This window comes from Geotrypetes seraphini, chromosome 11, assembly GCF_902459505.1.
Source record: "Geotrypetes seraphini chromosome 11, aGeoSer1.1, whole genome shotgun sequence".
Lineage (NCBI taxonomy): Eukaryota > Metazoa > Chordata > Amphibia > Gymnophiona > Dermophiidae > Geotrypetes > Geotrypetes seraphini.
The window spans coordinates 115,165,916-115,184,624 of NC_047094.1; the positions used below are offsets into that span (position 1 = coordinate 115,165,916).

At 44.3% G+C, this 18,709-nt stretch overlaps 1 protein-coding gene across 6 annotated transcripts in view; it reads left to right on the plus strand.

The window, feature by feature from the left end:
• The window catches only part of PDRG1 (p53 and DNA damage regulated 1), an 85,861-nt gene that overhangs the window by 24,988 nt on the left and 42,164 nt on the right, over positions 1–18,709 (plus strand). The window contains exons 1-3 of one of the 6 annotated variants that reach the window (XM_033963257.1): positions 11,473–11,504; positions 13,011–13,107; positions 13,644–13,792. The exons of 1 other annotated variant lie outside the window; for it this stretch is intronic. The gene's annotated coding sequence lies outside the window, so the exon portion shown is untranslated. Of the gene's footprint in view, positions 1–11,415; positions 11,541–13,010; positions 13,108–13,643; positions 13,793–18,709 lie in introns of those variants that run through there. 4 more of the 6 variants (XM_033963254.1, XM_033963259.1, XM_033963253.1 and 1 more) reach the window with 4 other exon arrangements.

Sequence of the window (18,709 nt, forward strand, 5' to 3'; positions counted from 1 at the left end):
CGGCCAGCCGGCTCCCTCGAAACCCTCCTCCCCCCCCCTTTCCCTTCCCGCGGTCCGTCTGGCTGCGTTGTTCTCTCCCTCATGGATCATGGCAGGAAGGCATTGTTTGGCGGCCGCTGGAAGTTGGGGGGAGTGATGAGCCAGCGGTGCATCTGGATTGTGAGCAGCCCTGCCTTCGGTCCTGTCTCGGTTCCACTAAACCGGCTGGCAATAACGAAGCCAGACATCACGGGGGCTTTCCCTCTTGCTAAATCGCTATAAGCTCTGCCGGTCTCGATCCCGCCCCTCAGGATTGAGACCGGCAGAGCCTTTAGTAATTTGGCAAAAGGGAAGAAACCATGGCATCTGACTTTGTTATTGCCAGCCGGTTTAACAGGGACAGGACCGAAGGCAGGACTGCTCACAATCCGGATGTGCCACAGGACTCGGCGTTCACTCGCTCTGTGACGGTTCGTCTTCTGGCAGTGACGTACTAAGCGCGCATGCGCAGTCGTGTGGCCACACCACTACAGAAAAGGGATCAGGGAACACGATTCGCTACTGCGCATGCGCGGGCTAGCATTTTATTATTTAAGATGTTTACCGCCTAGAAGGCCAATTAAGCGGTTTATAAATTTTTGAATAAACTTGATCTTTAAATCTGGTCATTTGGAACTGTTTCTGAGGCAAGAAATCCTTTTCCTCCATTCAACTGATATAAAAATACTGACAGGCTGGCACTGCTGAGACTGAGTAAAACCTCCATTATTTCCTATGGGAACTTCAGGGGTGGCTTATTAAAATGCTTTAAAACCATGTTTTTCACAGTTTTTGAGGGTAATGCTCTGGTCCCCCACCTCCCCAGATAACAAATAGCTATTTTTTATTTTTGGATTTTTTTTTTTAATTTTTTTTTTTTTTTGCTGTTTTAGTGAAAATTCACTGGCAGCAGCCATTTTGAATTTTAAACAATCTTTTTTTCAAAGTTTTATTTCTGCCTCAAAACCCCTCAGTTTGATTAATTGTTTTGGATGGACTCCCCAGCCCTTTATCTTTCAGATGTGTACCTTGGTTGTGCTGGATCTGCGACCTTATATTTCATGCCACAACATGCTGGGGGAGGAGGCGGGAGCTTTGGGCTTTGCCTTCAGGTCCCCCAGGGTTGGGGAGCTGGCCTGGATCTGAAGTTTCGGGGAAATTTCTCACCCAGAGGCCGTTCTGGGGTTTGGTGCAAAAGCCTGCATTCTGAGTTTGGGGACTCTTTTGGTGTAGTGTGTGTGCCTCAGCGGGGCCCTACAGTACTCACGGTGTGGCTTTTTACTGGAATTTTTTGGGACTCATCTGGAAAATATAATCTTCAGACCCAGCTCATTGGACGCAGCTGGTGGGCATGTTGGTTTTCTTTAGCCCAGTTGCGCCAGTGGCAGAGCTCTCTTTTCAGCAGCCCTCTCATCCAACTATGGCAGAGCTCGATTGCATTATGCCATTCAGATATTATGCCGCCTTTATCTCCTGACTCTGCCTTTGTTTTGGCTGATTCCCTGGGAGTTTTGGCTGAACCCTGGGAGTTGGGTTTGGTTGAGAACCCCTCCATCAGCAGGCCATTTATGCATGTTTTTTCTCCTTTACTGCTGGGGTTCTGAAAGAGGGAGGAAGAAAACCCCTCTTCTTTTTTCCACCATCCATAACTTCTTGGTATAGTTACAGGCAATAGAATGCCCAGGCTGCTCTTTCTGCCTTTCTAAAGTTATGTTTTAAGCTTTCTCTTCTGGCTCCTGCTGCTCAACAGTTTTGAGCTCCCTAACGTGGATTCCACTGTGGCACAGGATACATGGCACTTAGCCCTCCCTGGTTGTTGGAGGAATAGTGTTTAAGGACTCCCAGGATCATCCAGTGGATATTTTATTTAAAAAAACAAAAAAAACCCCAAAGCAAAACCACTTTTTTAAAGTGGCTTTTTCAGGCTTCAAGGTGGCGGCAGCCTTCTCTGTGGTGCGTGCCTGTCACATGAAGGCAGGAAATCAGCTGACGCAGGCACGGGTGGGCAGAAGGCGAGATTATTCTATTGTGCATGCAGAGACATGGACACACGGGTTTCAAGTGCGCATGCGCGCTAAGGGTTTTATTATTATTGATTAACTAACCAGTTAGTAAACTGAATATTGCCACTAATCTGTTAGGTCCCAGCTCCACCCATGGACCGGTCCCTGTTCTGAGTTGCAGTTTCATTGGTGTGTTGCAAATTCAGGGAAAGAGAATAATAATAACAACTTTATTCTTTTATACCGCCATAACCATGAGTTCTAGGCGGTTTACACTAAAAAGAGCTGGACAATCAGCGAAATACAATAGTACAGTAAAAAATACAAATATTCAATAATAAAACTCTCATTAAGTAATAAACTTATTGAACAAAGTGGTCTTAATTAATTTCTGAAAACAGCAATAGGATAAGATAGCTTGCTGAATACATTTACTTAACCAAGATTGTTGCCTACCAGCTTGATATGCTAGCGTCCTATCTAAGAAGGTCTTATGTCTACACCCATTAATTTTTGAATAAGCAAATAAGTAAAAGTTTCTAGTTTCTCTTGATGCTCTATGCACCACAAAATGAGGAAAAAGGTAAGCTGGAGACAATCCTGATATCAGCTTAAAGCAGATACAGGAAAATTTGGAAAATACAAAGGCAGCCAATGAAGTAAATGATAATATGGACTAATATGGTTCTTTTTTTTTTTTTTTTGCAAAACACTTTATTTATTAAACGATAATAGCCAAACAAACATAGCAAGTGAGACAACATTTTCAAGCTACAGTATGTAGGAACAGAAACAACAACAACAAACCACCGGGTTGGGTTCTTATACCCAGACTCGGCCCAGCCCCACCCAACAAGAGAAGCCTCCCCCACCACCCCCCACTCTAGTCCCCCCCTTTAACCCACTGGCAACATGGGTACCACTGGCTTCCGCAACCGATTGAGACCTTGGCTTTTAATCAGAGAGGCAGAGTGTCCAAATAAGGCGCCCAAACGTACAAAAAAAAAGCTTACTACGATGAGAAAACTGAGCAACAGGATTCCCAGACCATTAGAAGATGGAATTTATTGCGCCAATACCAAATGGTGGGTGGGGAGTCCCGGAGCCAATGATTGAGAATACATTTCTTACCCACTACATAGCCCTTGCGAATAAAAAAAGGATCCCCTCCACTTGAGAAGGAAGTGCATAGCCCACCAGGATCTGCAAGTAACAACGAACCTCCCGCCAAAAGGCAGCAATGACCGCACAAGACCATGTGCCATAGAGTTATCAACCCGGTGGCATTTCAGACATGTAGAGGTAGAGGCACACCTGAAGTGAAAGGCCTGCTTCTGGGAAACAACCAAGTTTCAAGTTTCAAGTTTATTTTTAGCTTGTTGAATCGCTTAATTTAAATTGCTAAGCGATTTACAGATAAAAAATAGGTACAACAGAGTAATTATAAACTTATACATAAATTTAATACATTATCTTAAAATCAAACAAACTAACTAACAGACACATGAGGAAAGAAAGGGTAGAACTACAATCGTATATATTAAAGAGAACATAAATGGAAAATACACCAGGTAGGGGAAATCATAAGGAAATAAAAAGATAAAGAAAGTAAAAATTTTTATAAAAATTCTTAATAAAATTCACACATCAAACGCATCTTTAAAAAGGAAACTTTTTAAGCTGCTTTTAAACTGTTTCAAATCGCTTTCTATTCTAAGATACTGGGGTAAACTGTTCCATAATTGTGGGGCTATAACGGAGAAGATGTCAGTGCGACGAGTTCCAATAACTTTTAATGATGGAACCGTTAGAAGTTTTTGATCAGTGGATCTTAATGAGCGTGAAGTACTATACAGAATGAGTAATCTATTAATGAATTGAGATTCATTTGTAAGTAATGTTTTAAAAACTAATAGTAAGATTTTAAAAGTAATACGATGAGTTATAGGGAGCCAATGTGATTTGATCAAGAGTGGTGTTACATGATGAAGGACATTCCTGGAGCTCAGCGCTCTGTACCACCCGGGGTATCTGCTGCACCAACAGAGACAAGGATGCAACCTAAGTCCCAAGTCCACAGAGACAAAAGCTGATGATAGTCCTTCCGTGGCTGCAGAGCCACCAGCCGGCGATGGTATTGAGACACCAAGAGCCAATCCCAATTATCATAAAAAAAAAGAATTCCTGCAAGGTAACTAGAAAAGCGTACTGGAGGGAGTCCCTGGGCAGAGTAGCAACATAGTGAGCAAGCTGCCTAAATGCAAAATGATCCAAGTGACTCAGTGACCAGGACGCCTGAAGAGCCGGGAAAGGAGAAAGACTCTCATCCGCCTGAAGGAAATGCCCCAGATTGCAAAGCCCCTTCCGCGCCCAACGTTTAAAAACCACATTATCCTGGCCTGGACAAAAGACTGCGTTGCCCACCATGGGTAAGAGAACTGAGCTAGAATAAGAGTGGCCCCAACACCTCGATACACCCTGCCATGCCCTGCACAGCGGTCAAACCAGACAGCTATGAGCCCCCGGACCCAACCGCGGTTTCCCATCCCAGTGTAATAGGTAAGGCAAAGCCCAAGGGAAAAAATAGCCTCCAAGGCGACATCTGTGTAGTGAGAACCAGCAAAAAGCCAGTCCTGCACGTGGCAGAGCAAACAGGCCAGATTATAAAGGTGAACCAAGGGAAGCCCCAAGCCACCCGTGGACAAGGAGACATAAAGGAAAGTACTGTTCATCATACTTTTCTACCCCCCCAACAAAAGGAGAGAACCAGTCGCTGAAGACTGGCCAGGTCTTTCTTCAAAAGAAATAAGGGAAGCGTTTGTAACAGATATAACCACTTAGGAAAGACAACCATTCGAAATAAGTGAACACGGCCCAGCAACGAGAGAGGAAGATTCATCCAGCGGCGCAGGAGCCCTTTAGTCTCAGTCAACAAACAATCTACATTCAACCGGTATAATGCCCGAACTTCCATGGACAGCTGAATACAAGGTAACAAAAGGAACGATCGGCCCAGCATAAAGGGAACCCGGGGCCCCAGTACACCCGGATGGTTGTTCTTTTTTAAACCAAAAATCAATCGAACAGCTGTATTCGATTGATTTTTGGTTTAGAAAAGAATGACCATATTATCATTTACTTTATTGGCTGCTTTTGGAGGCAAGAGTATTATTCAAAGGTTGTGGAGGGTAGATGAAAGAAGAAAGACCTCGGGGGGGAAAAAGAGAAACACAATTACAATATTATTAAAAGTGAGTCAGAGACCAGAGGAGAGCCGCTGTACAAACACGGAGATTCCTCGCCCCCTTCCTCCATTCCAGTAGTCAACAGATTGGGCACCACTGCTGCCGCCTCTTCCCGGCTCGGGCTGGGCTCCTAAGTGATGACCAGGTATGGAATGGGGCCAGTGAAGCTCAGGGGCGGGCCACCTTCAGCCTCCATCTCTGGATCCTCCGAGTCATGGCCAGCGCCACTCCTCCGATCTCCCACGATTTCCTCCTACAAACACAGGCAGAGCACAGGGACGGCGGCCATAGTAGCGCTGTCTCATATGGCTCATCGCAGCAGCACAGGCAGTTCTGGGGCACCTCTTGGAGCTCTGCGGATCCTCATTCGCCGGCACTGCTTTGGATGTGCAGCAGACTTGAGTTGTGAAGCTGCCTCTGCTCTTCCCATGCCAGGCAAGTAGGAATCGGGAAGCGCTGGCACTGTATCGCATAGGCAAGTCAACTGTACAAACTCCAAAGCAGGGCCCTTGGTTGTGTTGCAAAGGGAGTTTGGGAGAAACAACCTGAGGGAAGGAAGCATGTTATATGCTAGGGAGAACACTGGTGCTGGACTGCCGGAGGAATTAAGGTAAGGAGAGTATTTGCTCCATAAGACGCACCCTTATTTCCACCCACTTTTTTGGGGGAAAAAAAGTGCGTCTTATGGAGCGAAAAATACGGTAATATTCAAAATACGGTATATATTCAAAATTTGTGCTCACTAATTGTGTTTTTAACACTATCAGTCAAAGAGAGGCTGTTTCTTCACACACTTCTGTGAGCTGTGGAAAAGAATTGAAGTTTCCAGATAAAGCCCTGGTTTTCCAAAATTTCACTTTTTTTTTTGAAAGCTGTCACCTTATCTTGCAATGTGAAAATATTTGTGCAAAACCCCTGCAGTTGTAGGTTCAGATCATTGATTTTGTTAAACATGTCACTAAGATAAGCAAGTTTGCAAATCCAAAGTTCATCTACAAAATTATTTAACAGTTCACTTTTCATATCACTCAGGAAAGCCATCACTTCATTCCTTAACTCAAAGACAATTCAGAATCCGTCCATGTAATAGCCAGCAAACTTCTATATGAAGCAGAACTGTGATATGATCAGCTCCCATGTCATGGCACAGTGCCTGGAAAAGACGTGAATTTAAATCTCTTGCCTTTATAGTTGACATTTTTCACAGCAACATCAAGAACATTTAAATCTCTGCTGAGTTGTCTTGATGCAAGTTATTGCCAATGAATAATACAGCTCTTTCGGCCCACCATTGACACTGCTCCATCTGTGCATTCAGACACACACCACTCCCAGGACAATCCATTTTCTAAAATGTGTTTATTTAACACATTAAAAATGTCATTACCTGTTGTTGTGTCCAGTTCTTTACAACCAAATATTTCTTCAATCCCTTCCTCATCTTCATCATTAATATACTGGACAAATATCAGATTTGAGATATCTGTAGATTCATCTATCTGTAGAGCAAACTATTGTTGCGGGATTATTTTCTTTGATATTTGCTTTACTACATCTTCTTTCATGTCATCAACTCTTCTGCTGTTGGTATCATCAAGAGTGTGGAATTTTTTAAATTTTGTCAACTTCCGGTTTTCCAAACATAATTTCTGCTATTCTAATTGCAGCTGGAATGATGACTCAGCAATGGTGTGAGGTTCTTTGCTTTGGCCACCATGTGTGCAATTTCAAAGGATGCTTGAAGAGCCTGGCTAGATGTTGTGGAATAAGACTTCATAGCAGAACTTGCCTTTGTCATGCTTTCCCATTTTCTTTTAAAGAAATTAACTGATTTGTTCTTAGTCAAGATGTTTACGTTTAAACAATTTTTATTGAGAATACAAAACACAGAGCGATAACAACCATCAAAAGAAACAATATTGTAAGAGATACAGCAATTTCTGCCATAATACAAAAGGGAAATGAACAAAGATTAATAGAATGATTAGGTCCCCCCAACCCTCCCCTTCCTTCACCCAACTCAACCAATCCATCACAAAAAGTACTGAAACAGCCTAGCAACCATGCTAAGGAAAACCCCCACTGCAGGCTAAGAAATCCCAGGGCCTTATGTCTTATGACCTGGGGCACCTATACATCTCTAGCCATCCCACCAAAAAGAGAAGCCCCTCCCCCCACCCCCGCTAGAACAGAACCCAGAGAGACGCCAACAGCCAAGTCGAAGGAGTTATCCGGCCGACTTCCCAGCACTAGACTAGGGTATTCAATCTTGGAGGTAGTGAGTCCAAATAAAAACTCCAGAGAAGCAAAAAACTATGGCGCTACATAGGAAATCCCTCCACCTCCCAAGCCTCCCAGGGAGCCAACGTTTGGAACTGAGCCCTCCACTGCCAGAAGGTAGGAGGTGCCGTGGAAGTCCAATGTTGTAGAATACATTTGCAAGCCAGGAGACACACCTTACGACAGAACAGGTTGCCCACTTTAGGTAAATTCCGGAAGGAGTCTGGAATATCCAGCACCAGCAGCTCCACTGTACCTGCTAAAAAGCAGCCCAAAAGGGTACATAAGCATTTAACCACATGTGACCAAAACACCTGAATATGCCAACAATCCCAGAAGGAGTGAGAAATAGTGTTAGGCATTTTACCACACTTAAGACACAGGGGAGAACCAACTCCTCTGATTTTTTATGAAGTTGAACCTGGGTGAAGTACGCCTTAAAGAGCACCTGAGCATAAAAATTGAGCAAAACCGCTCCCCAGATTAACCGATTAAGGCCACTGAGATTCCATGATAGAGGCTAGTGGTCCAAATTAAGCTTAAGTTCCATCACCCAGCCCTGATGGATGGATAGACAATCCTTAGGGGGCTCGAAAATTAACAAGACATGATATAATGCTGACACTGAGGTCTGAAATAAACTAGCCTTATCAAAAAACTCCCGAAGGCAAGATCCCACTGGATGGGAGACCTTTCCCCTCGGCAAGGATAGGATATAGTGTTTTGCCTGGCAATAGGCAAACATATCGCCCCAATAAGTCTCTAATTGTTCCTAAAAAATAGCAAGAGGCCGCACTTCACCTTCTTCTGTCAAAAGATGTTTCATCAATGTAACTCCCCGCTCCCTGCAGTGACCAAAACTAGCATTGTCGGTCCCTGGCTCAAAGTTAGGATTCCCCAAAAAAGGCAATTGATTGGTGACTCAGGGATCCCCATCCAGGCGATGCACCAACTCCTCCCAAGCCCTCCTCATAGAGAGCAGGAGCATACTACTACGAAATTCCTTTGGCATACCGGAACACATCAGGCTATATGCTGGAAACGAAGACGGAAAGCTGACAGGATTGATGGTCAGTCTAGAGGAGGTATGTAGGCAGACTGATAGGCTTAAGAGCGATAAATCCCCGGGACTGGATGGCATCCATCCAAGGGTCATCAAGGAACTGAAAGGGACCATAGCTGAACTGCTTCAACTAATAGCCAATCTGTCGATCAAATCGGGAAAGATTCCGGAAGACTGGAAGGTGGTGAATGTTACACCGATCTTCAAGAAAGGTTCGAGGGGAGATCCGGGGAACTACAGACCGGTGAGTCTGACCTCGGTACCGGGAAAGATGGTAGAGTCACTGATAAAGGACAGCATCATTGATCACCTTTACGGACACGGGCTGATGAGGACCAGTCAGCACGGTTTTAGCAAAGGCAGATCGTGTTTGACGAACTTGCTGCACTTCTTTGAGGAAGTAAACAGACAGATAGACAAGGGCGATCCGGCCGACATTATATATCTGGATTTTCAGAAGGCGTTCGACAAGGTTCCGCATGAACGACGACTACGGAAAATTGCAAGCCATGGAATTGAGGGTGAAATACATGGATTAAAAACTGGCTGGAGCATAGGAAACAGAGAGTGGGGGTAAATGTACAATTCTAGGACTGGAAGAGCGTCACCAGTGGGGTGATGCAGGGCTCGGTGCTTGGGCCCGTGCTGTTTAACATCTTTATAAATGATCTGGACATAAGTACGACGAGCGAGGTGATTAAATTTGCGGATGATACGAAGTTATTCAGAGTAGTAAAGACGCAGGGGGATTGCGAAGATCTGTAACATAATAAAGCTCGAGGAATGGGCATCGACATGGCAGATGAGGTTCAACGTGGATAAGTGTAAAGTGATGCATGTCGGTAACAAAAATCTCATGCACGAATACAGGATGTCCGGGGCGGTACTTGGAGAGACCTCCCAGGAAAGGGACTTGGGAGTTCTGATCGACAAGTCGATGAAGCCGTCCATACAATGTGCGGCGGCAGCAAAAAGGGCAAACAGAATGCTAGGAATGATAAAGAAGAGGATCACAAACTGATCAGAGAAGGTTATCATGCTGCCGTACCGGGCCATGGTACGCCCTCACCTGGAGTACTGCGTCCAGCACTGATCTCCGTACATGAAGGACACGGTACTACTCAAAAGGGTCCAGAGAAGAGCGACTAAGATGATTAAGGGGCTGGAGGAGCTGCCGTACAGTGAAAGATTAGAGAAACTGGGCCTCTTCTCCTTCGAACAGAGAAGATTGAGAGGGGACATGATCAAAACATTCAAGGTACTGAAGGGGTTAGACTTAGTAGATAAGGACAGGTTGTTCACCCTCTCCAAGGCAGGGAGAACAAGAGGGCACTCTCTAAAGTTGAAAGGGGATAGATTCCGTACAAATGTAAGGAATTTCTTCTTCACCCAGAGAGTGGTAGAAAGCTGGAATGCTCTTCCAGAGGCTGTTATAGGGGAAAACACCCTCCAAGGATTCAAGACAAAGACAAGTTTCTGCTGAACAGGAACGTGCGCTGGTGGGGCTAATCTCAGTTAGGGTGCTGGTCTTGGACCAGAGGGCCGCTGCATAAGTGGACTGCTGGGCATGATGGACCACTGGTCTGACTCAGCAGTGGCAATTCTTATATTTTTATGTTCTTAGAAGCAGGACTATGGGAAGTTCAGACAGAGGGGGAGAGATCCTGGGGAAGAACAGGGAGATTTAAGATCATAACAGAGGAGGGAGAGAGAGGGAGACCTGGAACAAAGGTACAAATGAGAACTGACACTGGATCTGGGGAGGGTAAGAGGGAAAAGAGAGAGAGACCTGGACCCAAAGGGGATGGGGCTGGATTGTGAAAGAAATGTTGGATGCGAAGGAAAGATTGGATGCACAGTCAGAAGGAAGTGCAACCAAAGACTCATGAAATCACCAGACAACAAAGGTAGGAAAAATGATTTTATTTTAAATTTAGTGATCAAAATGTGTCCGTTTTGAGAATTTATATCTGCTGTCTAAATTTATATCTGCACTATATTTGTCTATTTTTCTATAGTTACTGAGGTGACATTGCATATTTTAAAGTCATCTGCCTTGACATCTTTGAAAAAAAATCCGAAACTCGTAAATGATAATTAACATTTTCTCTGTGTAGTGTGCTTTTTTAAAAATTTTATGTTTACCATTATGAATTAATAAGATATTGTGTGTACATGAAAAATGAATGGATGAAATTGGGGGCGGGGATAGGGCGGGATTGGGGGTGGGGTGGGGTGGGGATAGGGCGGGATTGGGGGGCGGATCTGAATATTAATAGATGTCCCAAATGGTCACCCTTCCCCTCTTCTTTTATACAACTGGGAAAGCGGTTTATAGTGCTAGTGGGCGTACTGAATACTATGTGCTGCTCCCCACACTCGTAGAGTTCCAGCATTAAAAATCGCTCTGCTGTTTTGTAAAAGGGAGGGAGGTAGAGAAGGAAAACTTATGAGCATTGGAGGTCTAAAAACACTAAAGTGGCTTTGTAAAGGAGGTTTGTGCTTTAGGGTGAGGACCATTGGAACTTACTGGCGATTGGGGCACCAGAATGAGGCTTGAAATACACAGAGAGATGGCGTGAGGCTTTGAACAATAGCAATTGTGCCACCTTTCTAAAACAACAACAACAACAACAAAAAAAAAAACACCGCACACACTGTAAGAAAATAGCCCAGCGATCTGCAACAACAAAAAATAAATGTCCTGCAGCCGGCCTTCAAAGTGGCTCAAACTGGCAATAACGGTCCACAGGCTCTACAAACTTATTTTCTTAGCTTTACCTTTTTGAACATTCTGAGTTGCCGTCCTGGCCCTGCTCCTTCCTGCAGCTCCATTTTGAGAGCCGCAGAAAGGAGAGAAGGAGCACTGGATGCAATTAGGAGTTGGAATGAAAGGTGGTTGGATGGTATAAGGATAGGGTGGGAGAGGAGGTGGGTTGCTCATACGATTTTAGTCGCGAGCGCGTTCTCGAGCTTCGCCACAATAGACAAGTGCGTAGCTGCTCTCAGTGAGCTTTGTCTTTTAAGAAGAGTCTTTTGATTTCTGTATTGAAGTTGGGATGTTTTCATCTTTGAATTTTCCACAGGCAAGAGACAATGCGGTTTCCTGTACTTCATATTGCACCGCAGGCATTAGCCAGGCTTTTGGCAAATCCTCCGTTCAGGTTTTGTCTGCAATATGCATGATTCCGCTTTAGTCTATAGTCATTAATTTTGTATTTGAAGAAAGTCTGGCTCAGTTTTGCACGTATATCTAATGGGTTTTGTCAGAATGCAGTTTCCGTACAGCCAGGGATCGATAGCAATCCCAGAATGTTCGGTGTGTATAATGCAAACAACTAGTAAAGGAACAAGCTACTTTAAATACCTTTTTAAACGAGTAAAGGTGCTCAGAATCCAAGATGGAAAAAAAAAAAAAAAAAAACTTCAATTTGGGGTACAAACCCCTAAAAGGCGTTTTTTATAGAATCAATCATTGCACCATTTTGAGTAAAAAGGTAATAGAGAGTGCTTGTTGAAAAACACTCAAGAGTTAAATGTCCTTAAATGTCCAATAAAGTGAATATTCTATGAGTTTGAGTTCAAAAATATAATAATGAGAACTTATCTAAGTGGGTTCAGATAGCCGGGTCAACACTATCTGAACCCACTTAGATAAGTTCTCATTATTATATTTTTGAACTCAAACTCATAGAATATTCACTTTATTGGACATTTAAGGACATTTAACTCTTGAGTGTTTTTCAACAAGCACTCTCTATTACCTTTTTACTCAAAATGGTGCAATGATTGATTCTATAAAAAACGCCTTTTAGGGGTTTGTACCCCAAATTGAAGTTTTTTTTTCCATCTTGGATTCTGAGCACCTTTACTCGTTTAAAAAGGTATTTAAAGTAGCTTGTTCCTTTACTAGTTGTTTGCTTATCCAGAATTTTTGGGAACAAACCTTTTTTTGAAATTCTTCCCAGTTGTGTGGATAACGGTGTGTATAATGAACACGTTAGTAATAGATATAAAAAAAGCGAGAAGTTAGCACAAAAGTTTGGTACTGTTGCAAATTTTAAAACTTTTTTTTAGGTCAGTGTATATACTGTATGTTAGAATCATGTGGTAAAATTGAGCGCATGACTTCTTAAAGCACTTGTAAAAAAAAATTTAGTGCCCTATTTATTACTACTAATCCATTCGGTAAGCCAGTCCTTGCCCTGTTTTCCACAGTTTCTTTCAATTGCTTGATGTTTGTTCCCATGTCATTCTTGATGGTATCCAGCCAAGGGGCCTTTGGTCTCTCCTACTTCCTTTCCATTCACTGACCATTCCAAGAAGCATCTTTTCTAGTCAATTCGCCCTCATCACATGTCCAAAATAGGTCAGTTTCTGTCTGGTAATCTTGCCTTCCAGGGACAACTCTGGGTTTATATGATCAAGAACATCTTTGTTGGTGATCCTAGCTGTCCATGGGATTTGTAGAAGTCCTCTCTAGCACCACAACTCAAAGGTATCAATTTTTTTTCTATCTGCTTTTGGGAGTGTCCATGTCTCACAGCTATGTATTGTGATTGAGAACGCAATGGCAGTGATCAGTCTTTGCTTGATGGTGACTGAGACATCCTTGCACATTTATTTATTTATTCAATTTTCTATACCGTTCTCCCAGGAGAGCTCAGAACGGTTTACATTAATTTATTCAGGTACTCAAGCATTTTTCCATGTTTGTCCCAGTGGGCTCACAATATATCTAATGTACCTGGGGCAGTGGGGGGATTAAGTGACTTGCCCAGGGTCACAAGGAGCAGCGCCACATTCTCCATTTTTGGTCCATGCTAGCCATGGCTGCACACCTCAGTGCTAATCGACGCTTGATCTCTGCTGTTGAACCGCCACTGTGATAATGAGGAACCCAAGGAAAATGAAGCTGTCGGCAACTTCCATTTCTTCATTGTTGATCTTTATGATTTTCTTGTTGATGGTAGTCATGATTTTGGTTTTCTTGATGTTCAGGTAAAGTCCCATCTTCTCGCTTTCTTTTTTTAGCTTCAGGATCAGCTTCTTACTCTCTGCCAGCAGTGTACTATCTGCGTATCTCAGATTGCTGATGGTTCTGCCTATTTTCACCCCAACACTTGAATCATCTAAGTCCAGCTTCCTCATGATTACTTCTGCATAGAGGTTGAAAAGAAAAGGTGAGAGGATGCATCATTGTCTTGTACCCTTTTTTGGTCTTGAACCATTTTGTATCTCCATACCTGGTTCGCACTGTAGCTTCTTGATTGTAGTAGAGTGATCTGATTAACCTGATCAGGTGCACTGGCACTCCTACTTCATTCAGTGCATTCCAAAGCTTGTCATGCTCAACACAGTCAAAGGCCTTGGCATAATCAATGAAACACAGATAGAACTTCTTCTGGTACTCCTTCCTTTTCTATGATCCATCTCAAGTTTGCAATGTGATCACGGATCCCTTTGCCCTTATGAAATCCAGCTTGGGCATCAGGACGTTCTTGATCAAGAATGTTGCTCAAGCGCCTCTGTATGATCTTTAGAAGCACCTTGCTGGCATGGGAGATCAGGGCGATTGTTCTGTAGTTGTTACAGTCCTTGACGTCACCTTTCTTCTGCGGTGAGATAAAAACAGATCTTTTCCAAATGTATGCTAATATGCAAGAGCATCCAGAAAAATGTACACAGTAGGGGTATGCTAGTGCGGTAGAGACTGTAGTGTCTTAGTTACAGGTGCTGGGGTGGATTGTCAACTTCAAGAAGAGCAATTTGATGCCCTCCCAGTCCTTGGAGTATATGGGGCTTCTCTTCGATATCAAGAAAGATCGGGTGTTTCTTTCTGAGGCACGCAGATCAGAACTTATGGATGCCTGGCTCCCGTGGCCTGGCTATATGTTCAGGTTCTTGGGTCCATTGTGGCCTCTTTGGAGGTGGTTCCCTGGGCCCGAGCACACATGTGCCTGTTACAAGAGTCCCGTCTGGGGTAGGGGGTATGCTAGTAGTATCTATATTGGTGCACAAAAAATTGGTGTTGAAGTTGTACGTGCTTATTATATTGTGCACAAGTGATGGAATGTTATCTTTTTGCATAAACACTACTGTTCATAGCCATATAGCCCTTCACATCCTACTTTTTTTTTAAACAATACCAGAGCAATAAAACATTTCAAGTTCTTAATGCTCACATTAAAGGCTCCTTTTACAAAACCACAGTAAAGCTTTTTACCGCAGACCAGCAAGGTAAATGCTCAGATGCTCATTTAATTCATATGAACGTCAGAGCACATTTACCTTGCTGGCCTGCAGTTAAATAGTCTACTGTGGTTTAGTAAAAGTCAGCTTAAAATGAGCTGTGTGCTGCCTATCCATTTGTTTTTCCACAGTTCATGTACAAAAGTAATTTGAACGGAGAATACCTATAGTAACATATAGTAAAACTGTGCAAAGACTCTCAATTAGAGAATGACAAAGGAACTAAATTTCCCCATCCCCGCAAATTTTGTCACTGTTCTTGTCCCATTCCTATAAGCTCAAGCTCTGCCTTAATCACATAAGCCTCTAACACTTATGATTTTAAAGTGTTTGAGGCTTGTACAGATGAGAACAGAGCTTGCAGAAATGGGGCAGGGACAGGAAAAGAACTTGCTGGAACGGGAAAATGTGTTATCGGGAGACAAGCAGGGGAAATGCAGGCACACTTACTGGTGAAGTCCTCTAACTGAGCTTGAGTGCCAGTGCTCTCCCTTGGGCATAGTAAGGTTGTGGTTTTTTAAAAAAACTTACTGAACATGTGTAGACACCTTGCCTTCTGAGTTCCTCCCCCTGCTTAGTCAGTTTTTTCTCCTCACAAGTCACAGCTCTCCCCTCTCCTTGCCTCTTTAGACACAAAAACATGTCTTTATTTGTTAGCTTATTAGAAAACCAAAGCTTCAGAGTGTCACCAAAATTTTTCTATCTATTCAGACTAAAAAAAAAAAAGAGAAAGCAATACATTTTTTCTTAGTGGCAAAGCCGTTGCCGTTGTAACTTGGCAGTCGCCAGGACCACAATGACTTTTTTCAAATTGTTTCACTACATTGAAGGGGCTCCTCACAGTGGCACTTCACATCAATGGTTATAGGAAATCACCAAGACCACAACCAATGCCGCTTGCTCCTCCCCCTCAGGGCCCAGGTTAGGTACCGCCAGGGTTGTAAGCTTATTGTTACCAACGCCATTGGAAAGAAAGAAAATCACGTCCAAACTTTTTTACTGGCAACTTCCTGACAGTTTAACACGGGGGCGCTAGGACTGGGAAGACTCTTTGGTAATGGAAGGTGGCTCCCTCAACAGCGCTTTGCACCAATATCTCAGGCAAGTCTCTGAAGCTGCAATCATCACAGCTTGCTCCTCCCCCTCAGTGCCCATGTTCAGGACCGCCAGAGGAAGGAGTACTGTAGGGATTTGTACTGGGACCGGTGCTATTTAACTTATTTATAAATGATCTGGAAATTGGAACGATGATTGAGGTGATTAAATTTGCAGATGAGTTGATCCCAGTCCCTGTCCCATCCCCGTAAGCCATCTGATCTCATCTGCACAAACCTCGAATAGTTATGTTTTATACTGAACTTGTGTATTTTATTAAAGTATAAAAAAAACCCAATATTCTGTACAATTGTCATTATATAAACACAAATATTCCCTCCACTATCGAGAAAAACCAAATTATTACAAAATGTTACTCAGAAAAATCATGCTAACAAAATACTGCAGTTGCACATGACAGAAATAGTGTTATCCCAGGACAACACTCAACATGTGGGTGACGTCATCCACAGAGCCATGAAGCAGACAGCCTCGCAAGCAGATTTGCTTGAAGAACTTTCAGAAAATTCGCAAGTGCTGCACCGTGCATGTGCAAGTGCCTTTCCGCCGAATGTAAGTCGCGTGTCTCCTCTGAGGTACCTCAGTTCTCATTTTTCTGCGGAGTTAAGAAGCACCTGTTTTTCTCAGCTCTGCCCCGAATTCGAGTTGTGCCTTCTTGCATTGCGGCTTTCCTTTCCTTTATTTCTTCTTTTTGCAAGTCGCTGCGTGGCGTGCCTCTTAAAAAAAAAAAAAGAACTTTGGGGGGGGGGGTTCATTGGTTCTTGTCCGGTGGGGCTTGGGCTCAGGCCCTGCCGCCAGCCCTCGTTTGGCTGCGGCTGTCTTTTTTTCTATGCCCCGGCCTGATACGGGATTTAAAAGGTGTAGCCAGTGCAACTGGGCAATTTCACTCACCAACCCGCACCGTTGGTGTATTAAGTGCTTGGGACCCGAACATTGCCCTGAGTCGTGCCCACGCTGTGCTACCCTTCAAAAAAGAACTCTCCGGAGATGTCGTGTCCAGATTCAGAAGCTCTTTAGAAAAGGCCTCGACCTTGGCCTCAACCTCGGCGGCCTCGTTGGCCAAGTCGACCTCCAGCAAATCGCCCTCGTCGGTGAAGGCCTTGTCTGCTGCGCCTCATAAGGCCTCATCCTCAGGCAAGTCTGCTCTTCCCTCCACAGGTACGCTATCTAAGAAGCCTCCAGCTGAATCTCAGGCAGTCCAGGCAATGAGTGCCTCTACGAGACCTCCTACGAAGCGTGCCTCCAAAAACAGGTAACACTCATCATCGAGGTTGCCCTCTGTGGAGCGTACTGCTGCACCTTTTAGACCAGAGTCATTGGTCTTGGTGCCTGTCTTCGAGGACATGCTGCAAGCCATCTTGACCAGGCAGCTCACCTCTGTTTTTGCTAAGCTTGCCCTGCCTCGACCCTGCTTTCTGCGAGCCAGTCTGAGTATTCTGTTGAGGCGCAATGAGCAAAACCTGTTAGGTCTCGATCTTTGTCCTCCAGTGACTCCTCGCCTTGTCCTTCCAGATCTAGGTCTCCAGCTGTTAAGTCTGCTCGAGAGGTGGTGCACAAGCCTCGATCCAGGTCTCATTCGAAGCACCTGCCTCCAAGGAAGGATACGGAGTCTTCTATACCTCGTTCTTCGAGGCCCATCGAGACTCCCTCCAAAACCAGGCATAGGTCTTGAACCACAAAGCCCTTAACACCTCGTTCTTCTCCACTTCGAGGCTCATCTAGGTCCTGGATTCCTCTGTTGACGCATGCTACGAGGGATCCTGATTCGCCAGTTTCTACGAGGCATGAGTCGAGGCATTCAGTCCTTCACACTCCTAGGACCTCTCCATCACGTCCTCTCAAACGTGAGCACTCTCTGACTCCGCCTATATCACACATTGGAGCTTCTTTTGTGACTCTTACCAAACATCTCTTCCCAGTACTCGAAAAATTGCGAGCCATGGAATTGAGGGTGATATACTCACTTGGATTGGTTGGTGAATAGGAAACAGAGATTGGGGGTGAATGGACAATACTTGGACTGGAAAAGCGTCATGAGTGGAGTGCTGCAGGGTTCGGTGCTCGGGCCTGTGCTCTTCAACATCTTTATAAACAACCTGGAAATTGGTACGACGAGTGAGGTGATTAAATTTGCGGACGATACAAAGTTATTCAGATTAGTGAGGACACAGAAGGATTGCGAAGACCTACAATGAGACAGACGCACTCGAGGAATGGGCTGTGAAATGGGAAATGAGGTTCAATGTGGATAAGTGCAAAGTGATGCATGTTGGTAACAAAAATCATATGCATGAATACAGGATGTCTGGTGCTGTACTTGGAGAGAGCCCCAAGGAAAGAGACTTGGGAGTACTTGTATACAAGTCAATGGGGGGGGGGGGGGTCACGTGATGATGCAGAGCTAAGCGGCGGCTCCTTGCTCCTGCTCTGACCCTCTCGTGCCTAATTTCCTGTTTTATTGTCTTTCAATTTGGACGCTGCATATTTACACCGGAACGTGCTTCTTACCTCCTGGGTGGTACGGGCCGCACCGCACTTTGTTTCAGAGGTGTTTTGGTTGAGTTATGCCCATAAAGACTCCACGACCAGCCAGGGCTCCAAGATAGCGTCTGCATTCTCTTCCCTGTCAAAAGTGCTGCTGCAGGAGGACGTAGTCCAAGAACTCAAGAAGAACATCTCAGCGGTGATCAATGACCGGCTTACTAAACTCCAGTCCACGGTCGATGATATTC